The following is a 14430-nucleotide window of genomic DNA, read 5'->3' as shown; positions in this document are numbered from 1 at the left end:
ACAACAATGGGGATACCCACCCGATCCGGAACCTGGTTGGCGGCTCCTTGCCCGTTTGGTGTAGCGGGTCCGACTGGGGATAATGGGACCAGCTTTCCAATCTAAAGAATGTGTGTGTGTGTAGATTTTGATGATACTAATCTAGAGGTAATTTTAAGCTAATTTAATTCTAAACTCTAAACTGACTCTATTCTACTGTAATCTAACAAAAACAACACATCTAATCTATACTAACCCGGGGTAGAATTCTTCTATTATGCGATCTAAAAAGATTTCATACAATAACTGGTAATAAAGATCATTCAGCTATCATAAGAATATAAATCAATTAAGATAAACCATTCTGCATAGGAAGTTAGGCAAAACAGTTGTGAACAGCATATCGCATAATCAGTTATTCATATGTCGAGCACAAACAAATGACTCCACCGTACAAAAGTGCCAAATGGTAACCCACACATTCATATATTAACATATAAACAACTCAGCTGTATATCACTCTAAGAATATGAGCAGAAATTAATCAAGAGATAAAAGTACCATTTATGACTGATTTCACTCACAAACTTCAAGCAATAACGATTTATCTCTACTTACTTCTAACATCTACTAAGAGTACAGAAGTGCAACATCAGTAGCAGACATTAAAATGCAAACATAAATAAATCTCGATCCATCCATTCATCAAAAACCCCCTCCGAGGGTGCAAAAGTGCATGTTCTGAGGACAAGTTTTTTGACAAATTTCCGGACCCTTCTCCAAATGCCATGAGAAGGGTTAAATACTACTAACTAACTAATCTTAATTACAAAAATTTAGGAAACAGCTTCAAATGACCGCCCTTTTACTAAAACAAATTTATTTCTAAAAATTGAATCTAATTTCTAACTGTTTCTGTATCTGCTCCTTAGTGCTGTAAGCAATGCAAGGTTCACCTGGAAAGAGTCGGCTGGTTGTCTTTTTCTTTTGCTCGAGCGATAAAAGTAGAAATAACAAAAGCTGGCACCTCTTTCTGACAAACTAGAAGATATTTTCGAAAATCTTCCTCTGGCTTGGTGTATTTGCTGTGTGTATACTCAGTATAACCCAGATTTCTTTCAAACTGATTGTGCTGTTTCTATTTCGGTTTCCGGCCGTGCGAATGACTCAATGAGTTAGGGATTTCGTTGCCTGAACAATCTTCTGTTCTTTGTTCCAGGCTTTTCTGGAGCGACCTCCCTCTTTAGCGTTTTTCTTTTTGCTTTACCCAGTCTGAGCTTCAGGATCTTTTGCAAACATGCTGCTTTTGTGCGCCTTTGACTCTGAGTCTTGGATAGTCTATTTTCATCAGTGTCTATTGAGTGATACTCTGGAATCCGCGGCCCTACTGCATGCGGCATCCATTTGCGAAGGCATCTCCTCTCTGTTCTTCAAGTATTGGCGCTTTCCCCTTTTCCTTAGATGTTTCCTGCATATAGATTTATATTAGTTGCTGCCTTACAGTTTACGCAAAGGAAAAGAGAAGTGAGAAAAATATTGACATGAAAGCTTTAAGTTCTAATGAATGCATAATCATGATACTCATAATGACTTGACTCTTCGAAAAACGCAACACGATCATCCTTGGATACTCAGGCGTGCAATCATTTATTTCCCTTAAGGTGCGTGCTCAATTTTGGGTTTACAGATCATGCCGAGGAAACTTTGCGATGAGTGCTTTCTGCGATTCACATCACAGCATCGAGGATTGCGATGTCGAGAAGTGTCATCGCAGCAATTGATAGTCTCATTCATCACAGATCGCAAATCGCAAGATCGCAATTTTGCGAGATCGCAGATCGCAAATTGCAAGATCGCATTTTTCATTTGATCACTGTGCGCTGCTTATGCGATGTCGCATATCGGCCGTCGGTGATTCCTTAGGTTTTCTTTTAAGGGCGCTTTCAAAATATGCGATGCGATGAATGTTGCACCGCTTTTTTGCAGTTTATTTATGCGCATAGGAAAACGCTTCACTCTCTCTTTGCGATGCGATATAGCTTTTAGGGAGTTAAATACAAAAATTTTGATAAAAATATTTTTGGGATTTTTTGTCAAGGGTCCCCCTTTGCTTGATGTTATTGCTAATACCAAACAAAGAGGGGGGTTGTTGGTGACCACAACAATGGCGATTCACTGTGAAGAACCAGTTATCTCTGCTTTTCTATTGACATTTCCACTTCCGAAACAGAAAAATTTTCATATGTCTAAATTTTGTTATGGACAGATAGAGTAGATTACCCCTTATCCTTTCAATGATACTTTGTCTCAACCTTTCTTTTATTCCAATTGTCTGCTTCCTTAGGCTTAGTTCTTGCATTCATACCAGACATAACTCAGTCCTTTTTAAAGATAAAATAAGGTCTTCTCTGCGTACTAGCTTTAAAATATGCTCATTTGTCGTAGGTAGAGCCTCTGCTGCCCGCAAGCGTCCATAGCCTTGACAGGGTTACCATGTTATCCAACAATGATACTTTTTCCTGCTTGAGGTTATTTACAACATTTCAGAGAAAAAATCCTTTTTGACACTTTTTCCTTTTTTATTCTCTAAAGAACAATGTCTTGGTTTGGTGGCCAAATTATGACACAGTCATTCACTTGATTTACACTTTTGCTGAACAAGCTGGCTCGTGATGAGACCCCTTGTCTTTTGATTGCAACAATCTTGAGTCGTTGCCCTGTTTTGATAGATAGTATTGGCAAAGTCAGCAAGTTATAATATCTGTGATCATGATAAGCCGGCTCGTGATGAGACCTCTTATTCTTTGAGATATAGTGTTTTCTCGGATTGTTTCTCTGAATGCTGCGGTTTCCTTTAGCAGGGAGGAAGTCATTGTTTTTCCTTAAGAAAGCTCTGGACGAAAATAATAGAGTTTGAAAACAACAGCTTTACAGAGAATATTTATTTTATTATTGATGATACCTTTCATTGTGTTGACATAAAACAATTTTTTACCAAAGGTTGCTTTCATCAAAGTTTTTTGAGAGGTTGGAACTAATATCATATTCAGGGTAAAGTTAACTCTATCTGTCAATAATAAAAATCAGATTTTTCGAAAAGTTTTGCTATTTGTACAAGTGAAATCAAAATCTGATAGAGAGTTGATGTGCTCTTTCATGAATCCTTTTCAATGATCATTTACAACCGGTTTTATTTATAAGAAAGAGAAAAACAAAATAATAAAGAAAACTAAAACTATCCTACAAAAACAGAAGAATGATCTTCTATGGAAAATAAATTTTAAGAATTTGTCCATTCACAGGCAAAGAATCTCTTCTACCTGCCAAATCCTGCAACACAAATGTCGATGGGCCTATGACTTCTGTTATCACAAAATCATGTACTGATGGCTGCTATCAGTTAGACTCTATGTAACTATTTCAGAGCAGACTCTTGACTAAGGATTAGCCTCCCTAGTCTGAGAGGGTCTCTCAAAACAAACTATTGATTATGATTAACACTAAGAGGGCTAACTCTTGAAATGAAGACTTAATAAACATGCTGGTTGGACAGACAACATAAGATTTCTTCCATTGGGCTCATGGAGTCAAACACCATTTCAGTAAACCATAAAACTACTCATTCATGGAAGTCAGGGCATGTAATGTTTAAACACTCAAAACATTTCTCAAATGAACCTCAACTCATAAATACACACAGGAAATCTGAGCAGCTAGGTGAATTCAGAGTGATTGTGTATCTATAAAGCTGTAAAACATAAAGGATAAAACAAAGCCACATACATCTTGAGCATCTGAACAAAGTATGAATCCTGAGAAGAAAAAGTAGTCTTTTATATCACTGTAACAAGTCTTTACATAAGCCAATATAAACTCTATTTCTTCAAAAACATCCAACCCTAATTACATCCAAGTCTGATCCATATATAGGAATACATGCTTAACCACCTCGAGCTTCCTCCTCCAGCATGAGGGGAGCATCGAAGGCTGCTATTAACTATCCCTATCTGCTGTTTAACTAATTTATTAATTACATAAGTGCTGAACTGTAATTACAAAAGATCCTACTTAATTCAAAACTCAAATCTGTCCTCCTCGTAGCATGATGACTTTCTGATCCTTGACACCTGTATATTTTCTGTTTTGGCCGAGATATGTTGGAGGAGAATACACTGAACGAGCTGGCTTTGGATACTGGCTGCGTAGATGGCTCATTAATCAATCAAGATAAGTGCCCTGTTTTCACGGTCCTTGTCTCCCATCATTCTTCACTACTTAAAGAACATGTTCCCCTCTCTTTAATTCTTCAAAAACAACGCATATCACCATACTCCCCAATGAGCTGGAAGCCTTGTGGACTGAACAGGTGTACAAACCAAAATCTCCGGTAATCTTAACCAGAACCCTAACAATTCGGCCATAAAGTACCTTTAACGAAGCTTTAGCTAAAAACAAAATATTTCACCTTTCCCAAAATGTACATCTGTCATTCTCTGAATATCTAGGAGAGTCTTTTATGGTCTCCATTATGTTCTTGAGGCATTTCCTTCAAAAATTTGCTGACCTCATCATTAAACTCTTTGTTTTTCTTATAAAACAGCACCTACAGCAGTTTCGTAGCGCGCTACGAAACTGCTGTTTTTGCTAAAACAGAGTACATTTGCACTAAAGCGTCTTTTGTTTGAACTTATGACTTTTCAAACTTCTTCTACAGGTGTCAAAGACTTAGGTAATCTCCAAATAGTGGAACTTAAACAAAATTGACCAAAACTAAGAATATCACCTTTTCCTCAAATCAGTGAGCTAGTTGACCTAGCTGTGTCTTCAAATTTGCAATCTCCTTCTTCAAAGCTTTGTTTTTAGCTCTCAGGGTCATGTTCATTTTCCTGATATGTTTAGCTTGTTTGAGGGCTGGAACCGTCCAGGTATATACATCAGCCACTGAATCTACATGACTCACTAGGCTTCTGCTACCCTTTAACACAGCTTTTCTATAGTTGGCATACCTAACTGCACGCTCCTTAATCACATTCTTTGTTTTGACAATTTCCTCTTTGGCTGCTCCTACTTGATTCTTTATGGCAATCACATTTCCTCCTTGGGTGATGATAACCTTTCTGTTCTTGTCTTTATGTTTGACTGCCTCCACTGTTTTGGTCAATACTTCAATTACCTCTGTTCTGGGTGACTTTACAGCTTTCTCTCCTTTATGCACTTTCTCCTTTACAGCTTCTCCTTCTTTATGCACTTTCTCAGCTTCTCTAATTTGTTTCCTTGTAACTGGTCTTCTTGGCTTGAACATAAACTCCTCACTAGGCTCATCAAACATTAATCTCTTTGAAGCTTTTGATTTCTTAGTGCTCTCAGGAGAAGATTGGGTCAAGTCAATATGCATGGGTTCAAGATGAACTGGTTCTTCCTGCTCAAATTCAATTGCCTCAAGTAAATCACTTAAGCTGGCTTTCGAAATTGGACTTTCCTCAACAGCTACTGATTTACCTTTCTCCTTGCTTAATTGACCCCTTGTTTTAACTCTTGATGCTCTTTCGGACACAGCTGATCCATGTACATCTTTCTTGTGCTTGACCTTTTCCTTTGATGATGACTGAGGTGGCTGAGGTGGCTCTTTAATAACAAGGGCTTGACTGGTTTGTTTAACTGAGATTTAACTTTCTTTTTCTCCCTAGCCTCCTTCCTAAGATCAGCTATTGTAGGTTCTTCCATTGATTCTTCTCTTTCCCTAACAGGCTGTGGGGTGAGGCCTGTCTTATTCTGGAAACCGGCCATATAGATGAAAGAATTCCAATCCCTACCAATTTTTTGCAGAGCATCCAGCACTAACAGTTTGACTAGACCATGATGAAATAGTGAGGTCTCACAATCATCCTTTCTCAATTGAACCTTGTCACACATCTTGCTGAGGCTTCGAAACAGGTAAAATGGGATGTCTATAGATGTTTTACCCGTAAAATGCAGCAACAACTTAAAATGATAGGAATAAACTTTGTTATATCTGCCCTCACAAGTTAAATACTTTTGAATACAGGTAAGAAGCATAGCATAGTGTTCTTTAACATAACTTCTAGGCACAGCCTTGGTTAAATCTTCATTCGCATAGGCTTCCTTCAAGAATTCTTTACAGGGGCTCATATCAAATTTGAAATTTTTAAACCACTCCTGCCCCCCTCTGGGAATCTCAGTCACACTAGCAATAGCCTCTGGAGATACTGGGAATTCTAACATAGATACCTTGGAATTTAAGCCTGTAAAATTCAAGGCAAACTCTTTTGTTACTTGAGTGTGTCCTCCCTTCAGCTTTTCATAGAAACTCCAGCAACCAGCGTCCTTGAAGGCCCTTTTAACACCTTCATCCTTCAATGCAAGGTCCAATCCTTCAGGTTCTGCCCTTTGACACCTTCCAGACCGATGCTCCTTCTTTTTCCATTATGCTTTGAAATCTTTCGCACAGCAAGACACCACCAGCCTCAACTCGAAAAGCAAATTCAAATTTTAGAACGCAAGCTCGCTTGCAACCAGGCTCTCTTGAAGAAGAAACTCGGGTTCATTTTCAATTCAGATGTCTTATCATATAAGCTGGCCACTCCATGCAATATTAACAAACATCATGACACAACCATATATGACAAAACCGTTTAAATGAACTTAATGTGCATGACTATGAACCTATTGGTGGAATGATGGCTCGTAAGTGCTTGGAGAGTACACCAACTGACAACAACCGAACGGACACAATGACTCATCCCTGGACATGACATTTTACGAATCTGCGCTGCGAAAATCCCCGAATCTGCGATTTCGTAGCGCAGACAGTTATAACTTAACGACATGCGCTGCGAAATGGTTGACGCTACGAAAAGGCTAAAACATCATTGCGCTGCAAAATCAACCAATCAAACTGCGCTGCGAAAATGCGAAAAGGACACATGACATATACGAGATAAGAGATGTCTTATTCAATCACGATGAAGGAAGACTAACGGTTTTGAAAATGATTCTCATTAATATCATTGAAAAACATAACCCCTAAGTGGTAAACATAGGATAACAACCATTTGACACTCATTTTTGACAATGAAACTTTGGACAAAACTTATATACATGTGACTGCAAATCTAGGTGATAACAGTGGCTCCACTTGGGATAGTGTGCTCCTGTAGTACACTAAGAACTCGTAGAACCAGTGCCTTGTCCATTTAAAAACATACACACAACTGGCAAGCATCCCTTTCAAGCTTTGTGGGCCTTCTCCTCGGGCTAAAGCTTTTTCTGTTCAGCTTGTCATTTATTTTCAACAAGAAAAACCAGAAAACGGATATATACAATGCTTATGAGATACTTGGCAGACTTTTACTGATTGTAATGCTTTAAGAACCTGCCATTAACAGGTCCTCCAGCATATGGTGTTCCATCAACTTCCTGCAGAATGTAAGTGTTGTTCCCATGGAAAGCAGAAATCTGAAATGGCCCTTTCCATAAATTCTCAAATTTGCCATGTTTACCTTTCTCTTCAATTCTGGCTTCCCATTTTAGGACTTTATCATTAATTTGAAATGTGACCTCTTTGACCTTCTTGTCAAATGCTCTCTTGACTCTATTCTGACTTTGTTGATGATCTTCGAACACCTCATTCCTTTTCTCCTGCAAAGCTATCAACTGATTAATTCTTCGCTGTATGGCATTTGGCTCCTCTTCTAATCCCTGAATTAGCTTCATAACTGGTACCCCAAGAGATGTTGGGAAAATTGCTTTTGCTCCATACACAAGTTCATATGGTGATGTTCCAATGGACCTCTTTGTGCAAATTCGGTCAGCCCACAAGGCATACTTCAGTTTCAAATGCCAAGCCTTCTTATTATCCTGCAGCAGCTTCTTAATAATCCTCACAAGACTCTTGTTTGAACTTTCAGCCAAGCCATTTCCCTGTGGGTAATAAGCAGTGGAATGACCCAGGGAAATGTGGTATTGATGACAAAAATTTATCATTCTTTTAGACTTAAAAGCCTGGGCATTGTCTGTGATAATCTTGATTGGACAACCAAACCTTGATAAAATGTTATTTTCCAGAAAGGATATTATCACTGAGTCATTGGCCTGCCTGGTAGGTATCGCCTCTATCCACTTTGTAAAATAATCAGTGGCTGTGAGGATCCAGCGATGCTGTCCTGATGAAGGAGGATGGATTTCCCCTATAAAATCTAATCCCCACTGCTGGAAGGGCGCTTCAACATAAATAGGAACCAATGGAAAAGGCATGAGTTTTCTCCTTCCTTCAAATACTTGACATTCATGGCATGCTGTTATCTTTTTATAAATGTCTCTGAACATAGTCGGCCAAAAATATCCAACCCTCAAAACCTTATTTGCAGTGGCCTTCCAATAGTGATGGCCTCCACAATCTCCCTTATGAAATTCATCAATGACCTTATCAGCCTCTTCTTCAATGAGACAATTTAATAAAATCCCTCCTACATCCTTCCAAAACAAATTCTGCTCATACACAAAATATCTAAGGGATTTTAGCTTGATGAATCGAGCTTTGGATTTGGAAAGGTTATCAGGGGCTCTATTGTGCTGCAACACAAATGCCACATCCCTATACCATTCTGATGTCAAAAATTTTTCATTGATTTGGACCAACTCTTCCTCATTCTCAGAAATTTCTGAAATTTCTGTGCTAAAATTGATACCAAGGCAGTCCAGATTTGACTGAGTTAGAAACTTTGCCAAGCCTTGACCCTTCACCAACTTGGTAGGCCTGATCTCAATATCATATTCTAACAGCTTGGCTATCCACTTTCCTCTTTTTCCATCCGGGTCTGCTTGTGTAAGAATATCTTTTATAACAGCACTTGGCACGTATGCAACAATATGAGAGTGCAACACATAAATTCTGAAATCCTTAATGGCCTTCACCAATGCATATGCTTGCTTTTCTAAAATGTTATATTTCAACTCAGCATTAGCCAATGTCTTACTAAAGAAAGAAATGGGTTGTTCAGTACCTTGACTTCCTTTTTGCAGTAAAACTCCAGCAATTGTATCTTCAGAAGCAAATGTGAATATCAGGAACTCCTTGGTAAAATCTGGGCTGATGAGGACTGGCGCTTGAATGAGGGCCTTTTTAATTTCTTCAAATGACTTCTTTGCTTCAGCTGTCCACTTGAAATCTGATCCTTTCCTTAACATCTTGGTTATATGTTTGACCACTTCAGCAAAGTTAGGAATGAATCTTCTAACAAAATTAACCTTTCCAAGAAAAGATTGAACTTCTTTCTTGCTCCTTGGCAAATCCAGCCTTTGAATGGCACTAACTCTATTAGAATCAATCCTAATACCCTCTTCAGAAATAATATGCCCAAGTAACTTACCAGAGGTTAAAGCAAAGATACTTTTGGTTGGTTTTAAGGAAATACCAAACCTCCTACACTTTAACAAGATCCTTTCAAGGTGCTTTAAGTGGTCTTCTTCCCTTTTTGAAAAGACTGTGATATCATCAAGATATACCAACACTGTTTTATCCTTTTCTTTAGCAAAAGCAATGTCCATAGCCCTCTGGAAAGTCACCCCTGCATTCATGAGACCAAAGGGCATCTTTGCATACATAAATGTGCCCCATGGTGTAGTGAAAGCTGTCTTCTCCTGATCCTCTGGATGAACAAGGATCTGATTATACCCTGAGAAACCATCCAGCATAGACATTCTTTGGGAACCAACAATATTTTGCAAAATAAGATCCATTTCAGGAAGAGGGTAATTATATTTCAGTGAAGCCTTGTTTAAGTTCCTGAAATCTATGCAAATTCTAATCTCCCCATTCTTTTTTCTGACAGGTACCAAGTTAGCAAGCCAATTTGAGAATCTGATTGGAACAATAATTTTTGCATCAAAAATCTTTTTCACCTCCTTTTCAATCAGTGGCATCAGAAGGGGATTAATTCTCCTTAATTTCTGCTTAAAGGGCCTCTCATTTGGCTTAATTGGGATGGTGTGTTGTATGATTGAAGAATCATACTGCTTCAAATCAGCATAGCTCCATGCAAAAACATCAATAAACTTCTTCATCATTTTGACATCTTTGACCTTCATATCAGCTGATAAGAACTTTGAAATCTTGACTAATTTAGGCACAACTGAGTCACCTAAATTACAGCTTTCTATTTCTTCTTCATTAGCTTGCAACCTTGGTGCTTTAAACACATCATTCTGATCAAATAACTTTTCAAGAGGAATGAGGCCTTTAGGGATTAAGTTATTCTGCAACTGCAACACTTCAGACTTTTCCTTTGTCTCAGCTAACATGTTCTGCTGATCTATTTGATTATGCTCAAACTCCTCTTTCAACTCAAGAAAATTTCTTACCTGCTGATCATCTTCAAATACTTGCCAATTAATGATATTATCTGGGATGACTCGTCTATGGCGAACTTTCACTTCATAGCTATCAGAAGAATGTTTGGGAATAACAAAAAGACTGGCTGCTACAGCAAGAGAATCTGCAATAGAATTCTGCTCTCTACTTTTTATGGTGAAGGAATAGGATTGAAACTTTTCCAACAGCTCCAACACTAAGTTTCTATAGGCTCTCATCTTGACATCTTTTGTTTGATATGTACCCTGTACTTGCTTAACAATTAATTCAGAGTCTCCACAAACAAGAATGTTTTTTGCCTTCAACTCTATCAAGGTTTCTAAGCCTAACACCAGAGACTCGTACTCAGCCATGTTATTGGTACAATCAAAGTTAAGTTTATATGATAGAAACTTACTTTCTTCTGTTGGGCTAATAATCCAAATTCCAGCTCCTGCGCCATCTTTTCTTGCTGCTCCATCAAAATATAAGGTCCAACAACCATTGATATTTCTTTCATTTCCTTGCTGCTCCTCCTAACACTGATTTTCTGCCTGCTCATTTTGTGATTCTTTACCAGCTGACTCATGAAACAAGATAGCTGACCCCAGACCTGTATCACATGAGTAAAGAGGAAAATTTTGAGGCTTGTCCTTGCTGCTTACCATGTATGCCATCCTTGTTTCACGATATAACCTTCTCTGTTCGCCAAACACTGGGATAGTAGCATATGTCAAATCCATCTGCATAGTACCCTTGATCTTTGCTGCCCATGACCTTGAAAGGAGCATCCCGAACTTAGGTGGAATGTCTGCAACAACAATGTCCATGACAATTGTTTTTGCTGGGATTTGTGTTAGAGCCACAACAACATCCTTAATCAACCCAATGCAATGAACTCTTTTTGAATCAAAAGAAAATAAATCCTTGTATGGTCTAGTTACTTCTAATCCCATCCTTTCCATAATTACCTTGGGCATGAGATTATGTGACGCCCCTGAATCCAGCATAGCATTATGCAGAGTCATATCATGGATATTGATGCTTATATAAAAAGGAGGAAACTCATCACTTTGCTCATCTTCAAGTCTTGGTCCTAAATAGATGATTGGATTATCCTCTTGCACACTTAAAATGTCAGCCCCTCCTGGTGGAGAATTAAGCATTTCGACAATCTTGCTTCTATATTTGTCAACCTTCAGAATTTCATTAAATGGGACTGATATTTTAATCTTAGCAATCTCATTTTCTATGTTAAAAACAGAAGTAGACTTTTCAAGTTCCTTAGGAGGTGCAGGGTTTTGAATATCCTTCTTCTCACCAGAGGAATCACCTTTACCCTCAGTCTGCTTTGTCTTTTCCTTCTTATCTTCAACTGCCTTTGAAACATTCTTCTTGGGCTGTGCTTTATTTGCTGTGATAGGGACATCTCGGTTTCTGAGGTTGTACTGTTTCTGAATTTCAAATATGGCATGCTGATAACCCTTCAAGAAGTCTGAAGGCTCCTCTCCTGCCTTTACCAAACTAGACTCATCATGCTCTTCTTTTGTTAAGAAAACTGCTGAGTCTTCTTCACCCAAGCAATGAATAGACTCCTCAGGTACCTCAGGTTCTTCCTCTTCATCTACCATGTTTTGCTGGAAAGGGGGTCTCACTGGAGGATCTGCTTGCTGGTTTCTATTGTCCCTTGGTTTTTGCTGATTTTGAGGTCTTCTAAATTGAGGATTCCTGAACCTAGGCTCTTGTTGTGCTTGGGGAGCAGCAGTATTCCCAAGTACTAATTGATCCATCAATTTCTCCATGGTTTTCATCATGGTTTCAAACTTTTCTTCTTGAGCAGAGGTAGAAGGTTTCTCCTCTTCCTTTATCTTAGCCTTTGCCATCTTTGACTTCTTAGCAGCTAGCATATTTACCTCAACCTTAACTGCATCATTCTGCATATCAGCAAGAGTAGCAGACTCTCTTTCTCTGAGTAAAAGAGAGAAATCTGAATCAAATGACTCAGCATACCTTAACTGTGCCAAAGCTCCAGGAGGTTTCAAGTGTGCTGGAATAGAATTATATACCTTATTAAACCTCTTAGAAAAGTTTTGGACAGTTTCATCTGGGGCTCTTCTTAGGCTATTGTATTCAGTGAGGGCTTGAACAGGATTGGTTCTATTTCCCCATTTCCTCAGAAAACTATCTTCAAACTCAGCCCAACTATGAATGCTACCAGCTGTTAGGGCTTTAAACCATTTTCTGATTTCCCCAATGAAAGTCTGAGCAAACAACCTTAGTTTTACATCTTCATCATCCACCTCATACCTATCAATAAAATCATTGAATCTATCCACATGTTCCTCTGCTGTAATATCTTCATCCCCTCCCCATGTTGGAATTCTAGCAGCATCTTTATTAGGAAGATCATGTAAAATGACAGGGAGAGCTAGGGGAGCATACCTAGCAGGTACAACCATAATGAAAGGAGGAGCAGGGATAACAGGTACTGTGTGACTAGGAGAACCAGAACTAGTATGAGATGTTGACTGAGGAGTATTTGGACTAGCAGAGGCAGAAGATAAAGTATGAGTACGGAAAGGACTATTGGGACTTTGTAAGCCACTGACAAAAGAACTCCAATTTGGGAGAGGTAGACCAGTTTTTGATTTAAGCAAAACTTCAAAAGGGTCAAGCTCCTTGAGTTGTTTCAAATCCTCTTCCTCTAATAACAATTCAGAAGTAACAATTTCCCAAAACTCTTCTTTATCTTTTTGTGACACTAAAGATGAAGTATCAATGCCTTTCTTTTGTAAATCTAATATGATACCAATAAGCTCTTCTTCATTTTCAGACCTCAACAACACTTCTTGGATTTTATCATCAACAATTTTATCCTCAGGACTTCTAGCAAACTCAGGAAACAAGGATTTAGAAATATTTGAAGTACCTGGTATATCAGAGAATCTTTGTTTACTCCTTGAGATGATATTAGGATTTTCCACAGGACTAGGTGGGTTTGGGTCAGGATTACTCCTTGTATATCTTCCCTTCGAAGCCACCTTTCAAACTTTAAAATTCATGGAGTCACCAAGGTAGAACGCAGCCTCAAAAACCTTTTTGAACTCCTGCTACCTTCAGAAATTCAATCTTATAACTACGGGAATGAGTAATCTTCAAGCTCCCGGCAGACGCACCAAAATGTTATCACAAAATCATGTACTGATGGCTGCTATCAGTTAGACTCTATGTAACTATTTCAGAGCAGACTCTTGACTAAGGATTAGCCTCCCTAGTCTGAGAGGGCTCTCTCAAAACAAACTATTGATTATGATTAACACTAAGAGGGCTAACTCTTGAAATGAAGACTTAATAAACATGCTGGTTGGACAGACAACATAAGATTTCTTCCATTGGGCTCATGGAGTCAAACACCATTTCAGTAAACCATAAAACTACTCATTCATGGAAGTCAGGGCATGTAATGTTTAAACACTCAAAACATTTCTCAAATGAACCTCAACTCATAAATACACACAGGAAATCTGAGCAGCTAGGTGAATTCAGAGTGATTGTGTATCTATAAAGCTGTAAAACATAAAGGATAAAACAAAGCCACATACATCTTGAGCATCTGAACAAAGTATGAATCCTGAGAAGAAAAAGTAGTCTTTTATATCACTGTAACAAGTCTTTACATAAGCCAATATAAACTCTGTTTCTTCAAAAAAATCCAACCCTAATTACATCCAAGTCTGATCCATATATAGGAATACATGCTTAACCACCTCGAGCTTCCTCCTCCAGCATGAGGGGAGCATCGAAGGCTGCTATTAACTATCCCTATCTGTTGTTTAACTAATTTATTAATTACATAAGTGCTGAACTGTAATTACAAAAGATCCTACTTAATTCAAAACTCAAATCTGTCCTCCTCGTAGCATGATGACTTTCTGATCCTTGACACCTGTATATTTTCTGTTTTGGCCGAGATATGTTGGAGGAGAATACACTGAACGAGCTGGCTTTGGATACTGGCTGCGTAGATGGCTCATTAATCAATCAAGATAAGTGCCCTGTTTTCACGGTCCTTGTCTCCCATC

Source organism: Pinus tabuliformis, chromosome 4_1 (assembly GCF_031772625.1).
Source record: "Pinus tabuliformis cultivar Carrire ecotype Pingquan chromosome 4_1, CPIR1, whole genome shotgun sequence".
Classification (NCBI taxonomy): Eukaryota; Viridiplantae; Streptophyta; class Pinopsida; order Pinales; family Pinaceae; genus Pinus; species Pinus tabuliformis.
Note: the sequence above shows the minus strand (reverse complement) of the source record.